We start from the raw sequence: 21,502 nt of genomic DNA, 5'->3' as shown, positions 1-21,502 counted from the left end.
GGTTGCACATGCCTAGAATACAAAGTAATCTGCCATTCGTCTGATGATAAATCCAAACGGAATCTCTCCTAATAAGGACACACACACACACACACACACACACACACACACACTGAAGACCCCCACTCCGCCCGAGTACGCGTCGATGACAGTGAGCAACAATTGCCTCTTCTAACCAATGGCAGCGCGAGGGGGTTGGGAGGGGGATGCCTGATTATGGACTTACTCCATAACAAATGCCTATAACGACAATGTTATGATCCTAGTTCGTAAATCATTCTGCGATAATAGTTCCCCTGAAATATTCACCTTGAAAGATTTTGTTTTTAGTTTATCACGACCTCTGAGAAACGTTGTCCTCTATTGATGTGCAACCTAGCAGTAGTGGCACAAACCACCCTTGAACTGCTGGCGTTGTGCGCCACTTAACTTAAACAACCCTGTCCCACCGCGCGTGTGTGTGTGTGTGTGTGTGTGTGTGCGCGCGCGCGCGTGTGTGTAATCTTATCGTGTTTTTCATGGGTTGTTTCAATAACCACTCATGCTTAACATGCAGATGTTACAATTTTACGATCTGCTTTGGTCAAGTTCGCAATGTCTGGTTGTCGCTGCGGGACAGTTAAAACACTAGAAGGGGCAAAACAGCACTAGGCCAGAAATGTTAGCAGAGATTAGCATGACGGTTGATTTGTGTCATGTCGCATTGATGAAGAGACTAGGCTCCAATGCGACAAACCATTTTTCGCTTTCTTGCCTTGGCGTTTTGTCAAGCTGGCGCTTTCTATTTTTATCGGGTTTTCTCCCTTCGGTTGACACGCACAATTTATGTCACGTAGCGTCACGAACTGCATTTTTGTTTTAGTTGTTGTTGTTGTTGTAGGGTTTAACGCCATTTTTCAGCACAAGATAGGCTATACATGGCAGCCAGTATAATTGGTGAGGAAGAATCCTGGATAACCCCGGGAAGAACCACCGACCCACGAGAAGCTACTGGCAGGCTTTCTCACGTACCAACATTAGCCGAGCCTGTTTGTTTTAGTAATGTCAGTGTAATCTTTCTCCTGAACAAGGAAGAAACGGGTCTAGTATTTTTATTTAATATTTTTATTTAATGCATTAATTACTAGTATCACTTGTACGGGACCGAATATCTCTAGGGGGAGCCAGGAAGTATTTTAAAACAAAAAAACTTACAGTTCACCAATAGCTTGAAATTTTTTATATTTCCTATCTAGATGGAAAATCATAGACCACCCTCCCCTTATACATGGTTGGCTCCTAAACTATGGAAGTAATTAGCTGCCATCGACATGACGAGAAAAATGAGTTACTTTTTGAAGTTATTTTGGCAGTATATTGACATGATTATTTAGACATGATATATTTCAAATTTACAACATGTCAGTATGACGTAAAATGTATAATAGTTTATCATAATATCTACATAATCACGTGATCACATTGCGATTGGTGACTCGTCTTTTTAATGTACATTTTAAAACTATCTCATCCTGACAGTCGTAGTTTTGATACTTCTACACGAAACACATTTTATTCATCATCAGTATGATTTACACTTTTATCTGCTACATAGAAAACTACGACAAGAAAAAGGTAGTGTCAAGGCCATATAGCGTCTAAAACACCAGCACGAGAAAATTAGGACGATAAAGCAAGATGAGATAGCGATAAATAAATTTAAAAAAAAAAAAAATTTCGCCTCCATTTTGTCGCGATGCCACTGCATTTGTTCGCGTGAGAGTGGTGTCCCTTTCTCGTTTTTCATGCTATTTTGCATTGCAACAATAAGCTGTATGGCAGCATTAAGCTGTATGGAAACATTACGATGGATGGCAGCATTAAAATGTATAGAAGCATTAAGATGTATGGAAGCATTTAGCCGTATTAAGCAAAACATCAAGTTGTATGGCATTATTAAGCTGTATGACAGTATTAAGCTGTATGACAGTATTTAGAAGTATGGCAGCATTATAATGTATAGAAGCATTAAGATGTTTGGAAGCATTTAGCTGTATGACAGTATTAAGCTGTATGGAAGCATTACGTTGTACGGAAGAATTAAGCTGTATGGCAGCATTGAGCTGTATGGAAGCATTACTCTGTATGGTAACATTAGGCTGTATGAGAATATTAATCAGTATGACAATGTCAAGCTGTATTGCAGCATTAAGCTGTATGAGAGTACTAAGGTGTATGGCAATGTCAAGCTGTATGGAAGCATTAAACTGCAGTCGTCCTTACGAGATATTTTTAATACATCTTTGATCAAGACGACATCATTTATGTCAGCAAAACGAATTGCCGATTGTAATGTGTTAACACGAGTATGTAGATATGATGACAAATTAATATGTTGCCTTTACCATAATTTGCTTGAATATGACAAATTAATATGTTTATGTTGTTTTATGACATTAAGCGAGAATATACCAACCTAAGTTGATAACATTTTGTGGTTATTTCCAGCTAAATATAAAACATATCACCGTATTTATACGCATTTATTTTATGCTACCCTGAGAATTAGTAGATTTTCTAATATAAATATTTTGTTTAATTGACTGGAGTGAAGTACAACAATAAGTGTTTACTACCCTCAGATGATAAGGCTAACTTTATCATCCAGAAACGAGCAGGTGCTGTAAGACTTATTTTGGCCCAAACATTTATAACTATTATATGAGGTAGTTGCTATGAGAATATCATGGGAAAAATATGATCAGCATTTGAAAAACTTAAAATTGCAATTCATGGTTTAAAAAATGATTTAGATATGACGTCAATGCACGTGTTCATGATGTGCCATTTGGCTTTTTAAAATAGTTTTTTTTTTATGATAAGTTAAATGTTTTTAGAGATTTCAGGTAGTCCACGTGAGACAACCACTTTGATATTTTTTTATTTACAGAATTTGAAGACATGTGTGAATAGTCTATTACTGGAGTGTCGTTTTGGTTGTCGCATACAGACCAAATGAAGAGCAAGTAAATTTTAGTCATTTGGCGTTTAGTGGTACCTTGCATTTCTGTAAGATGAAGTGTTAACTACACCTAAACTGACATTCGGCGTTATTAATGAAGAGGTTGTTATAGGCAAGAATACCCCCCCCCCCACCGACATGTTAAAAGAGGCTGAAGGTAAAGGAAGGATGATAGAAATGACTATTACCGTGTACTTTATATTTGACCGAGATGTCCCAGATACAACACGAATTAAGTCGTTCATGGATCGCAACGATTTGTCCGAAACAGAAAAATCGCAAAAGCACGGCCAACTCTTGCAACGACTGCAACTCTTTCACCTGAAAGGTTTATACGAAACAGCTCTACCCACTTGATGAAAAGTCTATCAACATCACCACCACCACCACCACCACCACCACTCCCAGTGGTCAAAACAGACACAGCCCCACGAATACCTGAGGAAGAAGAGGTACGAGAAATCTTTCAAACACCGTCAGCAGCTCCCATTCCTAGTAAGATTGCAGCGTCCTTGTTGATCCCTTCCCCTACTCCCCAATGAGAAGAACTGAAGGCTTGGGTTAAAAAGATGATGTCCACTCCTCCTTCGACAGAAGTGAAAAAGAAAGAAGGGAAACCAGAAGTGAAAAAGGAAAAGAAGACCAAAGCCATCTCATTACCTCCTCCACCACCACTACTACCTTCGACTTCAACTCGCCTGGCACATCGGACATGTAAAGCCGTTCCCAGACCACCCTTTCGCCCCATCCAATGTAGCATCAGCGAAGAGTGGGTGACTTATTAAAAATCAAGAAGGTGTTAGCCAGCATTTACTACGATCCATCGCATCCTGCAGGTTACGGAGGAGTTCAGAAATTGTATCGTGATGCCAAAACCCGTCTGAAACGTCTCCGTTTACCTCAAGTGCAACGATGGTTACAAGAACAAAGCACACACACTCTACACAAACCCATTCGACGAAAATTTTCAAGAAGTCGCACCCGAGTGGAGGGGATCGATCATCAATGGCATGCCGATGTCTCTCATTTGGCCACCTACAATCGTGGCTACAAATATTTGTTTTGTGTCATCGACGTCTTTTCCAGATTTGCCTGGCTCGTGCCATTGACTTCCAAATTAAATGAGTGCGAGCCCTCCAACTGGTGTTGAAACAAAGTGGTCGACACTCTCTTCGATGGCAAACTGACAAAGGCACAGAATTTCTGAACCAAGCTTTCCAAACAGAATTAAAGAAAGGTGACATTCATTTATTCACCATCGAGAATACCGAAACCAAAGTCAGCATCGCGGAACGTTTTCAACGCACCTTGAAAGAACGCATGTGGAAATATTTTACGCATCACCACACTCTCAAGTACATCGACGTTTTACTGCACTTGGGCCCAAGCGTACAACCAATCTTACCATCGAATCATCGGACGTGCCCTCCAAGAAGTGACTATCGACAACGAAGTGACCGTTTTCGAGCGAATGTTTGGTACGTCCCCGACGGTGGCTGCCCCCAAGAAAAGTGGAGTGTTGGTAGTAGGAGATTGGGTGCGCATTGGCAAAACGAAACGCACTTTCGACAAAGGTTACTTAACCAAATGGACCACCGAATTGTTTCGTGTCACTGGACTAGTGCGTGGCCGTCATCCTGCCGTCTATAAATTGGAAGACGAGAACCGGAAAGTGTTAAAAGGAACGTTTTACATGCCCGAGTTACAACGCGTAACCAAAAAATGAAGACGAAGTGTACGACATCGAAAGCATTCTCGAACGAAGAACCCGTACAGTGGGAAAACGACGTGTCAGTGATGTCAAAGTGCGTTGGAAATGATATCCTCCCAGTTTTGATTCTTGGATCGACGCTTCGCAAGTCATCGACTATAAAAAGAAGTGACCATCATGCCCTTTCACACATCCTCAGCTACCGCTACCAGTGCAGTGACCACTCCTTCACCGAGTTCTTCTCTGCAAGATCTATAAAAACAATCATTGTGGGTGTGGTGTGCCTAAAACTCAAATCGCTTTTTTCTATCAACTCTTTGTGGTGTCTTGTGTCATGGATGCAACCATTGCCAATTTGAGTTTGCAGCAAGGAGACAAACAATTGTGGACCATTTTATTGAGCACTTGCATCGGGTACCTTCTTCCCAATCTTTCCCTGAAATACTAATCGAACGGGAACAACGGGAGTCTTGCGTCCAATGTCAGTCACCATTCCAACAAGAACAACATTTTGGGCGGAGACACTCCTCTCACTTCCAGTCACCCCTCGGACAGCAGAACTCTGGAATTATGAACAACAGTAACCAATTTTACTTGACGCTACCTAGTGACAGTTCTATGGTGGTGTTTCCCAACAATACTTTGTGTTGTTACACAGCCAAATTATCCCAGTCCATCCAATTGGATCATAAAGCCAATTAGGAAGTGGCTTTGGTGGAAATCATTCACCCTACACAAGTCTAAAATGTCCTTGAAAATAAATTTTAAAAAATGTGGTCGAAGTTCTCGACGCAGCAGTGCAACAAGCCATGATTACCACTAAACAACATCAAAAATTCACTCAGAATCGACCAGTACCCAGCACTACTCCTACACTGTACATCTATGAGCTTAACATTAACCAAGGCTATTATTTTAGCGTTCAACATCTGGTGGACGCGATTTCTGACAAATTCAATGCAGCATTTGACAAAGTTCTGACCAAACAAAACAAACGTGTCACCATCGAGTGCCATAAAGTGGCTCGTCGCCTACTGATGAAATTTCAGGAGGGTAAAGTGTTGTCCATTTTATTTTGTCCTGAATTGTTTGACATTTTGGGTGGGGACATGGAGATGAGAATGGATATGATCAGGAAAAAGGAATTTTCGGCAACGATTCTTTTACCAAGTTTTTTTCGTTCCCCGCTAGAACTGAACCAACTACTGAATTTGATCTTTGTGTACTCCGATGTATTTGAGTACAACGTGGTGGGTCACACCTCTGTACCGTTACTACGTGTCATTACTTTGAAAGTAGATTTTTCCACGAACACTGACGAGGAAGGTGACAGCACCTATCACGTTCACCGCGAATTTGTAAATCCTCACTATTTACCCGTCAGCAAGTCGTATTTTGACACTGTCTGGGACAAAATATTCCAGTCACCAAAGGGAAAGTCATGGTGAAACTCCATTTTGGGAAAAAAGATTCTCTAACGTAAGTCATGTATCCAGTGTACCGAGGCGTCGCTTGACAGCGAAAATATGGTTTAGGAGATATGCTGAATCAGTCTTTCGTTCGGTGGCCCCCGTGTTGAAACCGATGGTGACACGAGGATTGCACGCTTTGAAGGATGCCGAGTTGACGCTAGGCAAAGAATTTCTCCAAAATGTCATCATCGACAAACAAAACCCTAAATAAGCATTCGTGAGAGCATGCAAAAATGTCTTGCTGAAAACGGGCCAAGAAGACAGTTTGGGCTGACGAGAAACGCTTATAAATGCCCTGGGCGCTGCCGAGTCAAGCATTCATATTTCCCAGAGGCCACAGCAAGGACAAGGCAGAAGGAGACGACGAAGAAAACACCGCTTCAGAGGACTTCACACTCATAAAGCTAGAAATACTAAGAAAGGAAGAACCGTCCGAGACTTAGACGTTTTTGATTATTAAATCATAGAGACAAAAATGATGCACCGAGAGTCTTGTGCATGTTTCAAGTCGGAACTGGATTTGTTTGCCATGCCACCCACTATGATGACGATGCAAGAATCCCAATGGGACGAATTTCATCCCATCTTCTCTTTGACGTCCTCAGCTCCCATCGAGTTTGAAATCAAAGGACAGCCCGAAGATTACATCGATCTTAATGCAGTTACTTGTACCTGAAAGTCAGAATGTTAGAAGTGGCGGACAATAATAATCCAGAGGAAGATGATAAAGTAGCTCCCGTCAACAATTTCATGCATTTCTTGTTCAGCGAAGTGGATTTGTACTTCATTAACAAACTTGTCAGCAGCAGCATGGATACTTACCCTTACCGAGCGTACCTAGAAAATCTCTTGACGTACGGAATAGAAGCCAAGAACACCCATCTGGATGCTTGTGTGGTATGGAAACCTGACAAAGCAGGCCAATTCAACGATATAGATGGTCAAAATACTGGATTTGCCGCCTGTCGAAAGAAACTGATTAAAGATGGTAGTTTAGAACTGATTGATCGTTTGCATTTGGACATGTGGTTGCAAGAGAAGTATTTCCTGAACGGGGTGGATGTCCGCCTGAGACTGAATCGCAGCAGTACCGCTTTCCATTTGATAACTGATGAAGCTGCCAAATACAAAGCTGTCATCGATGAAGCCCGACTTTACGTACGACGTGTGGAAGTGTTACCTAAAGTGGGATACGATATCAGTCACACTTAGAGCAGAACGACCGCTAAGTATCCGAGTGGAAGTGAAAATGTTCACCATTCCCAAGGGTCACAGATCTATGATCGAAGATCATCTGTTCCAAGGACAGTTACCCAAACGTTTATTCCTTGGCATCATTGAGAATTCAGCCTTCAACGGAGCTGCCGGAAAATATCCTTTCAACTTTGAACACTTTGGTGTATCCAAAATCGAAGTCAGTTGCGATGGCTAAACCTTATGTACACATGTTTGACTATTTGAACCTGACTGTAATGTTAGTGATGAAGAAGAGAAAAAGAAGGACAGTTACTTGAGATCGTACTTATCCCTGTACGAAGCCACCAGAGAGTTAGGGAGCAACACCAACTACGGTATTACATACGAAGATTATGCAGGAGGCTACACTTTGTGGGCTTTTGATTTCATTCCAGACCAATGCAGCGACGAGAAACATTTCCACCCTATAAAATCCGGCCAAATTCTTGTGGAACGTCAGTATAAAGTGACAGTGAACGTCATCTTGTATGCCCAGTTCGATAATACCATAGAAATCAAACAGTTTGAGTTAGTCATTCTAGACTATTAGGAGCAATGGAAGACTGTAAGCCCTCTTTGAATGGTGGCTAATCTATGGAAATGGAATGGAAGGATAGCGTGGAAGAAAACCCCAAGATAAAGACGACGAGGTTATTGTGATGAAGTCCAGATGGCCAGAACAAGAACAACATTCAGTGTCATGTTTTGCCAAACACCTGGCATAAAAAATTACGGAACTGATCAAGAAAGATTGCTATGGATGTCAAAACGATCATTCTAGTCAACTTCAACACGACAAATTTCTGATACTGAGTCAAGAAGAAAAATTGCACGAGTATCTGGACGAAGCTTGGAGTCTCATCTCGGAAGAATCCGTGTTGCATCAGTGGTATAAAGACTAGCGTGGTCATTCATCTCCTCCATTGATGACTCCAGAGATCCGTGACATCGAAACTCTCTTGACTCAGAGTGCAGCGACAAAACGAAGAAACGGTTACTTTTCAGACATTCTGAAACAAAAAGTCAGGATTGAATTGATGACTTATCATTACCTGTGAAGAAAAAACAACAAGAAAAAACAACGAAACAACACAAAAGTGGATACCTGGGAACTTTATTACATTTTGACCCACAGTTCGTACACTGCTTCTTGGAATCCTGTCGTGTATGGTGAAGATGAACTTCCTCATCGCAAACCTGAAGACCATCAAGCTTATGTCATCAATACGGACGACAGTCATCTCCCAGGAACCCAGTGGGTAGCCGTCTACTTTCCCCGTGATGGCTGTGTGGAGTATTTTGATTCGTATGGATTGCCCCCTTTGGAAGACGATATCATTGACTTTATGAGAAGAAATGCTCAGGCTACACGATTCAATAATATGAAATTGCAAGGTACAAATTCCATGGTGAGTGGACAATATTGTATGTATTTTCTTCATCAACGCAGTCTAGGATATTCGTTATAACATTTCATGACTTATTTTGATCGTCACTCTTCTAGAAATGATGAGAAAGTAGATCGATGGTTTTGTGACCATTATGGTTATCTTTTTTCTTTAGCTAGGAAACGTAGTGTAAATCAGTGGCAAAATGACTTACATCAGTGGAAGCCTAGCTTCACCTTGTCCAAGGCTGATTGTTATTTGAAAGAATGTTCGTTAGTTTATTTGTTTGTTTATTTAAAAAATTGTTAATTGTTGGTTGTTAGTTATTTGAATAAAAATGTTGTGTTTTGAAAATAAATGTGTCTGTCGTTTGTTTTCCATTTTTATGATGAACCATGCTCTTTGACTTCTCTCTATCCCTCACCCTCAAATCAAACTATTCTAGAGTTCCGACTCTAAACAGTGTATGGATGTTTTCTATCGCGTCTGCGCTTGAACCATATAATGCGAGTCAGTCTTCAGTCTGACCATCCATTGTTGACTCATCCTCCAATGAAGATGTATTCAAGACTAGCCAAGCTTGAACGAAGCTTACGTGAATTTGCATCGTGTGAGGCAAAACCTGATACGGAAGCCTGCAGAGATAGAGAATGCCAGAATGTTGAAAGTGACTGAATACCTGATATAAGAGCTCTTCAGAGAGGAAATCAAGAAAGAGAAAGAAGACAGGACGGAGACGTACAGACTTCTTAAGCAGAGAGAGCAGCAGCAGCAACAGCAGCAGGAACCAGACAGAGATTTTGTCGACTACCGTGTAAATACCAAAGAGTTCTCCTTCTCTTTCCAAAGAAGCAAACCCTATCATGTGGGAAAGCCTGTCGCCAGACGGGGACGCAATCTTAGACAATAAAAGATTATCATAACTACCTGTCCATAAAATAACAGCCCTTTTAGGGCTACCCCAATGCTCTAGAAAAGAGATACTAATTCAATTGCCAATGGTATGTTAGTAAATTAACAAAAAATAGAAGTGTGTCTATAAGCACTTCGTTTCTTTAACTTTCTTGGAAGTGTGTCTATAAGCACATCGTTTCCGTAGCTTGTCAAAATAGTTGTGGGTTTGTGATTGTAATTGCTGTTTGTAAGTAAAAAAGTGAGTGTTTCTTTTAGGTCCGCGCGTTCCGTGTTTTCGGATGTTTTCCTTCACGTCCGTGTTTGGCAAATATAAAGGGAGCGCTCGTCTGTCTGGCAAACCCTTTGTTGATTCGTATGCCTGCTGAATGAGCTGGCCATGAAGGCCATAGAATAAAGTGCCCGAGTTGAAAAATAAGAGGAGGAGTAGAATAAGAAAGAAGCGAAGGAAAAAAAGAGACCTATCTTACCTCGCCTCATCATGAGACAGACCAGTGAAGTCTAGCCTATGATGAGGACACCGCCCCTGCGACAAGCACCACAGCCACTACCACCACAAAGATCCGTGGTTCCCCAGATAGAAAATTGGGATGTGGAATTGGAGAGGCAAATACAAGAGTGGAAGCTTCAGCGACCACAACATCCAAGGGTGTATAATAGACGAAGGAAACAAGAACAAGTCTTCACTATCCCTCAAACGGTGTATTTATGTGTTTTGTGGATAATAGAGTAAGATTTTGTTTATTCTCCTTCCCGTGTTAGTTAGTTAGTTGGTTGGATTAGTGTGGTTTTCGTACATGTATCACGGGTTTATGGCTGCACAGCAGCATGATAATTTATCATGGGGGAAGGAATTAGAGCATCATCCCCCAGGCATTTATGTGCACAAAGTGCACTGTTAATTAGCCTCAGCTGTGAGTCCAAGTTGGACCCTAACGGTCGGAATGGAAGGCTTACATGAGTATGACTGGACCAACACACTCAAATTTCTAAAGAAATTCTAGTTTACCAATCAGTGGGGTGTCAACCAATGCAGTATGTAATACCAGTCGCGATTGGTCGGCGACCATGACGTCACATCGGGATACCTATTTGTTAGCGGGTGAAAATCGTTTCACATCTCCACTCTTGTGTACTAATGTCCGGTATTGGCAAGGAAGGAAATCGGTCCGGCAAGAAGGCTGTCCGCAAGAACGCCACTGAACACCAGCCCGTACTTGATAAAATTTTAGTCTAGCTATTTTTTTATGGACCCTAAATTAACCAATAATTTGTAAGCCACCTGTGCAATTGAGTCAAATCCAAACAAGTCTTGTAATTTTCCTATCTCCTAACAATTCCAATACTAGTACATAGTGTACATAATAATTGCCCTAACAATTTTAATTTGCTAAATGTCTTAGCCACATATAAAGAGTTGAGTCACTATTAGGTAAAAGTTTTAATTTTGATGCAGGCGATCGAAAAGATCATATCAGCATTGTGGTTTTATCGAATTGGGAAACCAAGCCAAAATGGTTCCCTAAAATAAGAGGCAATTTGGAAACCCTAAAATGGGCTGTTATTTTTCCCCAGGCGGGAAGGCTGTCCTCTTCCTCGCAAATTTCATCCGCCGTCCGAGTTTCTTTCCGCTTTCTTGGTGGGAATGCCTCGTACCCATGGAATTCGCCAAGGAATTCTGCGGCATCTAGCAGAGTTGACATCAGGTATTTGAGTATGCAGTGCTGAATCGTTTCCGTAGGATGCGTCTCCCGGCATGCCATTGCTGTGATGTAGGTTTTTTGCACTTTAGTGACCTCCAGGCTATGAAAGCAGTTGATTTAATAAAATCATTAGTTAACCTGAGGTCTGCAGGTGCCATTTGAAGTCCCCGTGCATTCAGCCTTTTAATGTCCGGGCCGCTGTCCTCGTGTGCTTCTACTGTATCATCTGCTAACCCTTCACCGGTGGCAATGTGAAATGTTTTATCTAGCAAGGTGATACTCGGTTGTTGTGTTGATTGCAGGATCAGTTTAATGTCTTCTAAAACCTGATCTGGTATTACCTTTTGGTATCTGGTAGTGTGAATAGGTGTACGTGTTTTTGGTTTTGTCCTATTCGTTGATGGTGGAAGTGGTGGTGGTGGTGGTGGGGTTGTACTTTTAGGAGAGTTTGAGACGATGGTGACAAATGTCTCTTTCTCCTTGGGTTTCTGGGTTGGAACGTGGTCCAGCGAGTCCTGGGCAGTCTGAGTTGTAGGCCTGAGTTGTAGGCCTGACTCCTGGAGTTGATGTGAATGGCCCACGCGACTGCGGGGTTTATCTTGGCTGCTAGCTGGCTGGGTCTGCGTGTTACGCTTCCTCTGCTGCAGCACATTTCCACCTCTACCTCTCCTGGGTTGTATACTTTTTTCTTTCTAAGTTGTTGCTTTTCCGTATCAGCAGCAACGTAGTATGTTTATCTTGCGCTCTGAGGCTCCATCCTGTTGCTACTAAGAGGCCTAGACCCCTTAGTGCATTCGAGGCGTGGGCTGGAATAACATCCGTCGCTAGTTAAATAATAATGAGTGTTGCTCCTTCTCTGTTAACTGCCGACTCCTTCCCGTGTGTGGATAGTAGATAATATGTGAAGTGAGTGTAAGGGCTGTTTTCCTTCACGTCCGTGCTTGACAAATATAAAATCAAAGCGTTCGTCATTCGCGCCATTCTACACAGAATAAAAGAGGATGACAATAGAGTTATCTAACAAGTTGAAGGACAGTTGGTACTGGAGGGTGGATGCCGCCTATTTGGTGGAAAGGCTACAACATGAATGGAGGTATCAAGTTACCAAAGACTTTGTGACAAGTAAAGCGATCAGCCTGAAAGTAACCAGGGATCTGGTACAAGGCATGATCGAAGAGGAAGTAGAAAAGTTACGAGGCTTCATTCGGCCTCGTGGGCACCTTGAATGAGGCACTAGATAATTTGATGAAAAAAATGTTTTTTTTTTAGAAGATATAATGCATTGGACAGAGTGGTACTTTGTGAAGTGGGGTCTGGACCAGCGACAGAAAGCAGAAGAACTAATGAAAGAAGTGATGGAAGAAAAAGTGAAGAAGATAAAAGGCAGGTGGTCTAAAGAAAGAAAAGACAAAAAAAAAAAAACAGAAAGAAAAAAGAGAACATTGACAGACTAAATCAAAACTGGATGAAGGTGCAGGAGAAATTTAGATCGGTGGGCCATCCTGACTGGATGCCAGAGACGGAAAACAAGATGAAGAAAGGAATGATTGAAAAAGTGACGAAATGGTTGAAAAACTGGAGAAAATTGAAGAATCCAAAGGCTCTTTCAGGGCCACTCATATGCCTCGAAAAGATTTGCTTTCTTGCCTAAAACGTTTTTAGTTAGTTGCATAGCTGTTTGTGTTATATATGTTGTATGTTGTAGATATGACTCAAAAAGATTTGCTTTCTTACTAAATTTTTTTTAGTCGGTCGTATAGTTGTTTGTATTTTGTCTGCTGTGGTATCTATGTCTCTGTCATGCCAGTCCCGTTCCCGCCAAGCGTTCTAGTCCCCCCCCCCCCCTTTGCTCTGATTGAGGTCAGCCCCTTGCTACATTGTTGCTAATCGTCAGTACCGTGACATCACCTCCCCTATTCCATTCCTATTGTCCCTTTACAGTGCCAATACTTTTTTTGTCCCTCTATAGTCCCACCCATGTTAAATTCCCCATGTTAAATTCTCCTTGTCCCTAAACGTTCCCACGACCTTTTTGACTGGGATTTTCTTTGTCCCTAAAGTATCCCACTATACTACTACCAACTGAGCACTGGCAACAAATGCAAAAAGAGAGGCTTTAAAAGACTCGCTCGCCTCCATACATTTCCCTGCTAATAATTCTTATAGCTTCCGTCTCTGATATATCAGCCATTACAGTCTGTATTGGTATTGATTGTGGTTCTTGATCTAATCTTATCTAATCATAAAATATTACAGTTCTTGCACACAGTCCTGTCCGCACCACATCAGTTTACCATATCAACAGTTCGTAGACACTTGCTAGTTTTACTCCCGGCTCTTGAGTTACGGTCTGTTGAATGTGTCTTTCGGTACAATAGCCGTATCAAATCCGATATTGTAGATATTGTAAATCAACGAGGAATAAAAACTAACACAATTTATGTAGCCCTTTCGAAGTACTGACCTAATTGGTAAAATAATAAGTTGCTCAGTCAAACAAACGATGACTACTTAAATTTGTTATGATTTCTTTGGTCATGTGATTCGAGCTTCTGTGCATTTATCTTTTGCCTGGCATATTTTGTTATATCACTATAATCAAAGCTGGTACACTTTACGTACAGTGTAAGTAGCTTAAATATTTGCTACGTGCCTGCGGCATAATGCCCCAGTGCTAGAAATTACTATAATCTGCCACACTGCAGACATCGTAGCGATATGACTAAACAATTGTTGAAGCTACGTTAAAAATCCAAATAACACACACACACACAACTTGTTGGTTTTCGTTTTTTTTGTGTTACTTACATTAAGACCATAGAATTCGAACAACAGTTGACTTCAATCAAACGACAGAAGTAAAATCATGCACAAAACTGAATATATCATTGAAAGAAAAAATAACCAGTGACGTTGAAAAACTATTTATTTGAAAAGGGAGGAAAGAATGTGCAGATATGTATTTACGAAAAGAAACAATTAAAAAAAAGTTGTATTATTTGCAAGCAGAACAAATAATAGAGAAATATGTGGTATTACTTTAAATAAAGTAATTTAATTAACCAAATCAATGCTTGTGTTACATTGCTAGAAGTAAGTAGGTTGCTTATGCATGTCTTATCCTGCAAGAAACTATAACAAAACACTATTTAGTCTCCCAGACACTATTTAGTCTCCCAGCATCATTTTTTTGAAAACGTTTGCCAGCTCATAAATTTCATAAAGACCATTAATTTTTCATCTCTCTTTTCCATTTCACCACCACCACCACCATCATCATTATCATTACTGAATTCGCTACCACTCTTAGTATTGTCATGTGAGGTCAAATGCATATGATTACACATTTTCTAAAATGTCAATACAATTAGATTTGTTGAGATTCTGCATTTTGGAGATAGTATATTTAATAAATGAATACATTTTCATTTAATTTCATTATTTGTTAACTAAAGAATTTTACCACTAACATATCTAGCCACCTTCAGAATATTTAATTAATAAAATAGAAATTTAAATTAATACTTTGCTGTTATTATTATTATCATTCCATGAGCAAATTCAATTTTCCCTAGTCATTCATTCTTCCAAATCTTTTCACACCGACCTCGGCTATTTCGTTTCATTGTTTGGACCTCAGATTTAAAACACACAATCAAAAACGGTCTTAGTCTGCAGCCCCTTTGTTATTTTTAATAAAACATTACACTAACATACCAATACACTCAAGTTACAGGACAGTAAAGCTCTGAGCTGGAGTACACAATAATCAAAAATAGCAAATAAGAGATAACCCTAGTGGCGACGCAAGGGTTTGGGGTACACACTTCATTTGCTCCCACCCACCATTCACCGTCCTTAGATTTAAGTTTTGTCAGGAATTGCTCCCGTTACACTAAGTTGAAAATGAAATACGATGAAAATTCAGCTCCATAAAAAAAACAGCTCCTGCCTGTGGCCCCTCCATCCCTTAGCACCGCCGCTGTATAATCCACCCCATGTCCACCAAAAGCGAAACTCAAAACTAAATTCTCCAGGCAAAGGGATTGTATAACATGTTAGTCCTGTTGTGACCTTATTAAACGTAGTTATTTTCGAAAATTCTTGGTTATGTTTTCTTAACACGCATTGCACAAAGATACATACTGTACATTCACCTTATCCTATCATTATTGAAACATATATTTCAAACTTCAATCGATAACCTATAGTGCATTACAGATTCGATAACCTATAGCACATTGAAGGTATCAAAGCGCAGGAGGTGATGTTAAACACGCGTCGATTATTGATTTAGTGCGCCGTAATAGTACGCGCAAGTGAGCCAGTTATTTGTGGGACAACATGCAACTAACTCAGTCGACGACTTTAGGTGGCAGGTACTGTTTCGTAAATTGGCCCCTGTCAAATTTCTTAACTTAAGGCTTTGATGTGACTTTTTCAGCTATTATTGTTTACTATTTAAAGATATGGATATATTTGTGAACTAGGTGTTTCGTGCTTTTGTTGCTCTTGAAATTGATGTCAGGCATGTACACCTTCCATAGTTACTCCGCAGTATGTTGGTAGTGAAATAGTCGGCTAGGAAGAAGAGCTAGCCTCCCATAGCAGTAACACATGGGTTTGGGGCAAGCAGCATATCTCAAAAACTGCTTGGATGACAACTATTGTTAGTTGCATCAGCCTGTTTAGTACACACTATTTTTCACATTTGTCATATAGTAACTGGGTTTGTGTTTCCACTGTGAACATCACATGGTGTCAAAAATGACCTTCGGACATGAAAATTGCAGGTTGAAATTTTGGGTTGGGGTGCAAAACCTTCTTCTGCTGTGAACTGCCATTGACTTCTCTGGTCAAGTGGATAATATTCTTATGCTTTGTTTTAATATAGGTATCTAAAAATATGGACCTTTTTTTATATACCTCACTTGTGTATTTGATTTTTTTATATTTTTTTTTAATACTAGGTCGTTGATTGCGGCATTAAATTTGTACATAAAAACTGGCCCGTGCCCCTATCTATTATACTTTTCTGTTTCTTTTTGTATATTTTTAAACAAAAGATAAATGTGGTTTGTACCTCAATGTGAGAACTGTTTACAACATGACAAAGTAGCATATTTTGGATTAACTTACTAAATATGGGAACAAAATGGTGACCATAGTGTATTGTCTTGCTCTTTCTGTAGTTGTCATGGTTTGCACCCCTGTTTTTATAAATATTATTCCCATTTCAATACAGACACACATAAACAATTGCGTAACATGTCAACATGCATTCTTAAAAGTAATTTAACTCCACAGGAGCAAAAAGACTTCAGAGGAATCGTACATAAACATACTGTTGTGAATGTCGAATGTCACCAGTGGAACGGTCTTAGAAGTAGTGATGCATATGGCATATTGCTTGCTATATTTTGGTGAGAAGAATGAAAGTTTTTAGCACACCGACATAAGTGGTCAAGTGGATAATATTCTTATGCTTTGTTTTAATATAGATATCCAAAAATATGGACCTTTTTGAACTCACTTGTGTATTTGATTTTTTATGATGTTTTATACTAGGTCGCTGACTGCGGCATTACATTTGTACATAAATTTAATATAGATCTCCATAACATAATATAAAAAAATATTTATTCTATTTTATACTTCTTTTTTAATACAGCAAATTATGATTTACAGCAGCAATGTAATTTCAGGAGCAGTTTTCAGATAGTTTTCTATAATTTGATACAACTATTTTGTATTGCCATGTTGACCAATCGAAAATATGTCATGATACTAGATACCAAATTCACTCAAGAGTTATTTCGCTTCTTACAATAGAATGCTGTCAAGATGACGCTTTTCTATATACGAGTCGAAAGTTTCAGTGCAAGGGGTGCACTCGAATCATGACATACTTTTTAGAGCCCGATTTTGTTTTCTTTGGAAGTTTTGATCATCAAAACATTGTGCCAGTTGTTTATGATTATGTTTCCTCTCTTGAACATCATATATACATTTCTCGACAGTACTGGATTTTGGATTAGGCAGCCTGTCATTGTGTTAGAGCTCTCATCTGACAATAGGATGCGTTTTAGTGTATTCATTCTCTCTACAAGCATTATAGAGCCTGTCAGTGTATTCATTGTCTCTACACGCATTAGACAGCCTGTCAGTGTATTCATTCTCTCAACATGCATTTGGCAGCCTGTCAGTGTATTCAGTCTCTCTAGAAGCATTATGCAGCCTGTCAGTCTATTAGTTATCTATACAGGCAACAGGCAGCCTCTCACTGTATTCATTCTCTCTACAAGCATTAGGCAGTTTGTCATTGTATTCGTTCTCTCTACAAGCATTAGGCAGCCTGTCGGTGTATTCATTCTCTCCACAAGCATTAGGCAGCGTGTCAGTCTATTAGTTCTCTATACAATCTTTAGCTTTCGAAAACGCTAGAAGACTCATTGTCTGGTTACGAAAGAAACACATCAAATTTATTAAAGAAAACATAAATGGCAAAGGACAAAATGTCACTTAGTCTAAGTAGGGCAAGAATATTCTTGCAATTGCTGAACACTGAGACAGCATATGACACATGTCTGCTAGTCTCATTTGAGTTGTGGGTTGTAGCTTTAATATGGTCATTTTATTCCTGTCAAGAGGAGAAGAAAGGGCCCTATTTTTATGTTCTAGTCATCATTAATACAGTGACCTATTTCAATGCTATAGTCATCTTTAGTATGGTGATCTATTTTATGTTCTAGTCATCGTTAGAACATTATCAAACTCCGATTAATGAACAGGCTGGACATTTTAGAAAGGCCGTAAAATCCTGAACAAACATGTATATCCGACTAAAATGACATTTGACATACTTAAGGCCTACCGATTAAATATATTGCTATCTCGAAACAGAACCTATGAATGTAATCACACTAAGAATTCTTCTATCAAGACTTTTGAAATTTATATGTGCAACCTAGATGGACATAACATATACCAGAAACCTTCCTATTGGCGTGTACATCCCCCCCCCCAAGAAAAGCAAAATGCCCAAAAAGAAACTGAGCGCGAAACAACAACTGTCAGATGGTTAAAATTTCGTCCTGGAAACGCTTAACAAGCACCAGAGTTCAGTCCCTCAGACTACTCACCTTCTGTTTATACCCTCCCTTCCTCCTATAAGATGCTAATTTCTGGATCCGCCACTGTCATAAGCTATAAGTCTCTACAGTATGCAAACGGCATAGAAGACGATGAAACGTTTTTACTGTCTGTAAGTTATACATTTGCCATAAGTAATATAATCTAATTATAATATTTTTGCACATAAATCATAGTTTCATATCTCGAGGCGACCGTGGAGCAGCCATATACGGTTAAGTTTTTGTGGGCACGGCAGACTGAAAAGCACTATATTGCTATGCATGCAGTACCAGATTACCTGTTAATCACCCTTAGCACGTGTGTACGTCTCCATCCCAACAAGAGCACAAGACAAAAATTAAAATTAATCGTTGGTGATCAAACTGCATCAATTATATATGACCATTTCGATCTTCATGTACGAGTATTTTGATTTGGAATGATGGCAACACTGGTATTTTCCCACCTTTTTAGCTTTTAATAGTTTCTTTTTTTTAGTTTAACCTTTGGTGGTGGTGGTGGTGGGGGGGGGCATAATATTTTCAGTGCTTATGGCACTGCAAACATGTATGGCTTTGAATACAGAATATGATACCCAAACTCGGTTATATAAATCATTTGCGACCTTTGATGAGGTTAATATCAGATTTATGTACCCCATGAAGAATATATTATTTGTTTGACTTGCAAAAGAACGTAAGTAACATTCTTTGTTGCAAATCCGTATAATTCAGTCCCAAAACTCCGTCCCTTCCCGTTGTACAGTGCTGTCACTGCGATGCCAAGACCATAATGAAGCATGTCACTACTTCCAACATCAATTAATTCAAACGCTTTCAGCCGAATATCGAATAGTGTTGTTTATGGTTAATTTATATCGTGTGCTTGACTTATGTCCATGATCGAGGGTTGTGGATGTGTGGTTTTGCATCCCTGCCCTTTGTTCATGATTGTAAGATGGAAATAAAATGTTTCCTAGAATTTGAGTTTATGGCCTTTGTTTACGAGTAAGTTGAATTTTCTATTGAATGATTAGTTTTCCAGAACATTGCGTCATATTTAAAGTGTGTGTGTGTGTGTGTGTGTGTGTATATATATATATATATATATATATATATATATATATATATATATATATCAGTCACTGAGAATCCATGTTCAGACTCTGCAGTTGATTTCGGATATAATTCGAGAGAAATTATGTATTGAGAACTCATTCTAAGACATTCCGCATACATTATTGTGGTACAAAATGACATTCAAGACTATTGGAATTCATTCAGAACATTTTGTACTTTTGGACTTGTGATAGGACGTTTGAGAATCTTTTGGATTAATTCATAATACTGTAAGTGTTTCTTAACGTTTCACTTTGAAAATGAGATAAATAAAATGACTTCTGATTTAAGTAAACGTTTAGTTTCGCTTTGTTTGTTACATAGTTTAAGACCTATGGTCAGAAAAAATATAAACTTTAACAGTTATTCATCTGGTGAGATCTTCCGTGATGCAAAATATACCAACTGCACGAGAGATGTTAATTACATTACGGGTATGCTGCCTCCTTGCATCAAAGAACTCGTGGCATTGCCAGTGATAGTAGTGAAAATGCGGCCAGTGATAGTAGTGAAAATGCGTGACTCTCCGTTCATAGAACTGATACTCATGCTCATACCAGCTGTTCAAAAATTTAAATTCATTTCATACCTAGCAGTCCAGATAGGATTACAGTAATACTATATATGTATATAACCTTTGCTTTTGAGTATTAAGTAAATAATTCGCACATGTATTGTACCAGGTATAGGCATCATTCTGTATAAATCCTCTTAAAGACGGTAAGCTAGTCATGGACTCAATGTAAATTAATTATCCGACAGGGGCTAAGAATATTATATTCTAATTTTAAAACAATCTAAATCAAATCTACTGTAAACCATTGAGTTGACGGTTCTACAAACCGTTCCAATGTAAATATGAACACAGCCCGGAACCGATTAGCTTTCCCATTGTTCCTCTCTCTCTCTCTTCCGCCAAATCAAAACTGAGGCTTCCTCGGGCTGTTTGCCAAGCTTGGTGACTAACTTCTGCGTCTATCTCGTGATCACGATGACTCCCATGACACATCAAAAGCTCTGTGTAACAACCCCATGGCATCCTGTTTCTACCGGTAGATTCCAGGCCTTCCGTCCATTTTGCTGGCAGGCATGGATATGTGGCTGACACTAAGCCAATTTCCTCTCATGTGCCTCCTCAGTTCTAGCTTCCCATGGCACTGTCAGTTTTAACAAAATAAACCTAATCGGTACCTTCGTACCACAGTACAATATCATGAGTGAAAAGACAAGATAGATTGTGGATATAAATTAGCGTGTGTATATCAAAGGGTAGTAAATGTCAAATCATTCAACATAGGATGCCTCACCTTAATATAACTATGAAGCGTCGAGACGATCAAAATATATAATTTGACAGAAACAAAAATTTCTAGTCATTAAAATAATATAAATATTAACAGCTGCTTTTTTCTTCTTTCCTGTAACAGTTGCTTTTTTCTTTCCTGTAACAGTTGCTTTTTCTTTCCTGTAACAGTTGCATTTTTCTTTCCTGTAACAGTCGTTTTTTTCTTTCCTGTAATAGTTGTTTTTTCTTTTCTGTAACAGTTGCTTTTTTCTTTCCTATAACAGTTGCTTTTTTCTTTCCTGTAACAGTCGTTTTTTCTTTCCTGTTAATAGTTGTTTTTTCTTTCTTGTAACAGTTGTTTTTTCTTTCCTGCAAACCAATTCTGCAGTGGATAACTTTAGAACGTCTAGATTAATTGCTTTGGTTCTTTCATGACGACTGACAAAATAAAATCATACCTTCTATAAATCATCCATGCTCAATTACAATAAACTTACTTTCGGTGAATATTTTTGTCAGGCTTGAAGCAAGAGGGACGCATG

At 39.4% G+C, this 21,502-nt stretch overlaps 1 protein-coding gene across 2 annotated transcripts in view; it reads right to left on the bottom strand.

Annotated features, from left to right (window-relative positions):
- The window catches only part of LOC149771435 (uncharacterized), a 46,050-nt gene extending 25,452 nt beyond the window's left edge, over positions 1 to 20,598 (bottom strand). The window contains exon 1 of one of the 2 annotated variants that reach the window (XM_089948467.1): positions 20,519 to 20,598. The gene's annotated coding sequence lies outside the window, so the exon portion shown is untranslated. Of the gene's footprint in view, positions 1 to 18,565; positions 18,653 to 20,518 lie in introns of those variants that run through there. The other variant, XM_089948469.1, reaches the window with a different exon arrangement.
- Positions 20,599 to 21,502: the final 904 nt, after the last annotated feature.

The sequence above is a fragment of the Sinohyriopsis cumingii genome, unplaced genomic scaffold (genome assembly GCF_028554795.1).
Source record: "Sinohyriopsis cumingii isolate HCF-2022 unplaced genomic scaffold, ASM2855479v2 utg001869l, whole genome shotgun sequence".
In the NCBI taxonomy this organism is placed as follows: domain Eukaryota; kingdom Metazoa; phylum Mollusca; class Bivalvia; order Unionida; family Unionidae; genus Sinohyriopsis; species Sinohyriopsis cumingii.
Note: the sequence above shows the minus strand (reverse complement) of the source record. Positions and strands in the feature narration are given on the sequence as shown.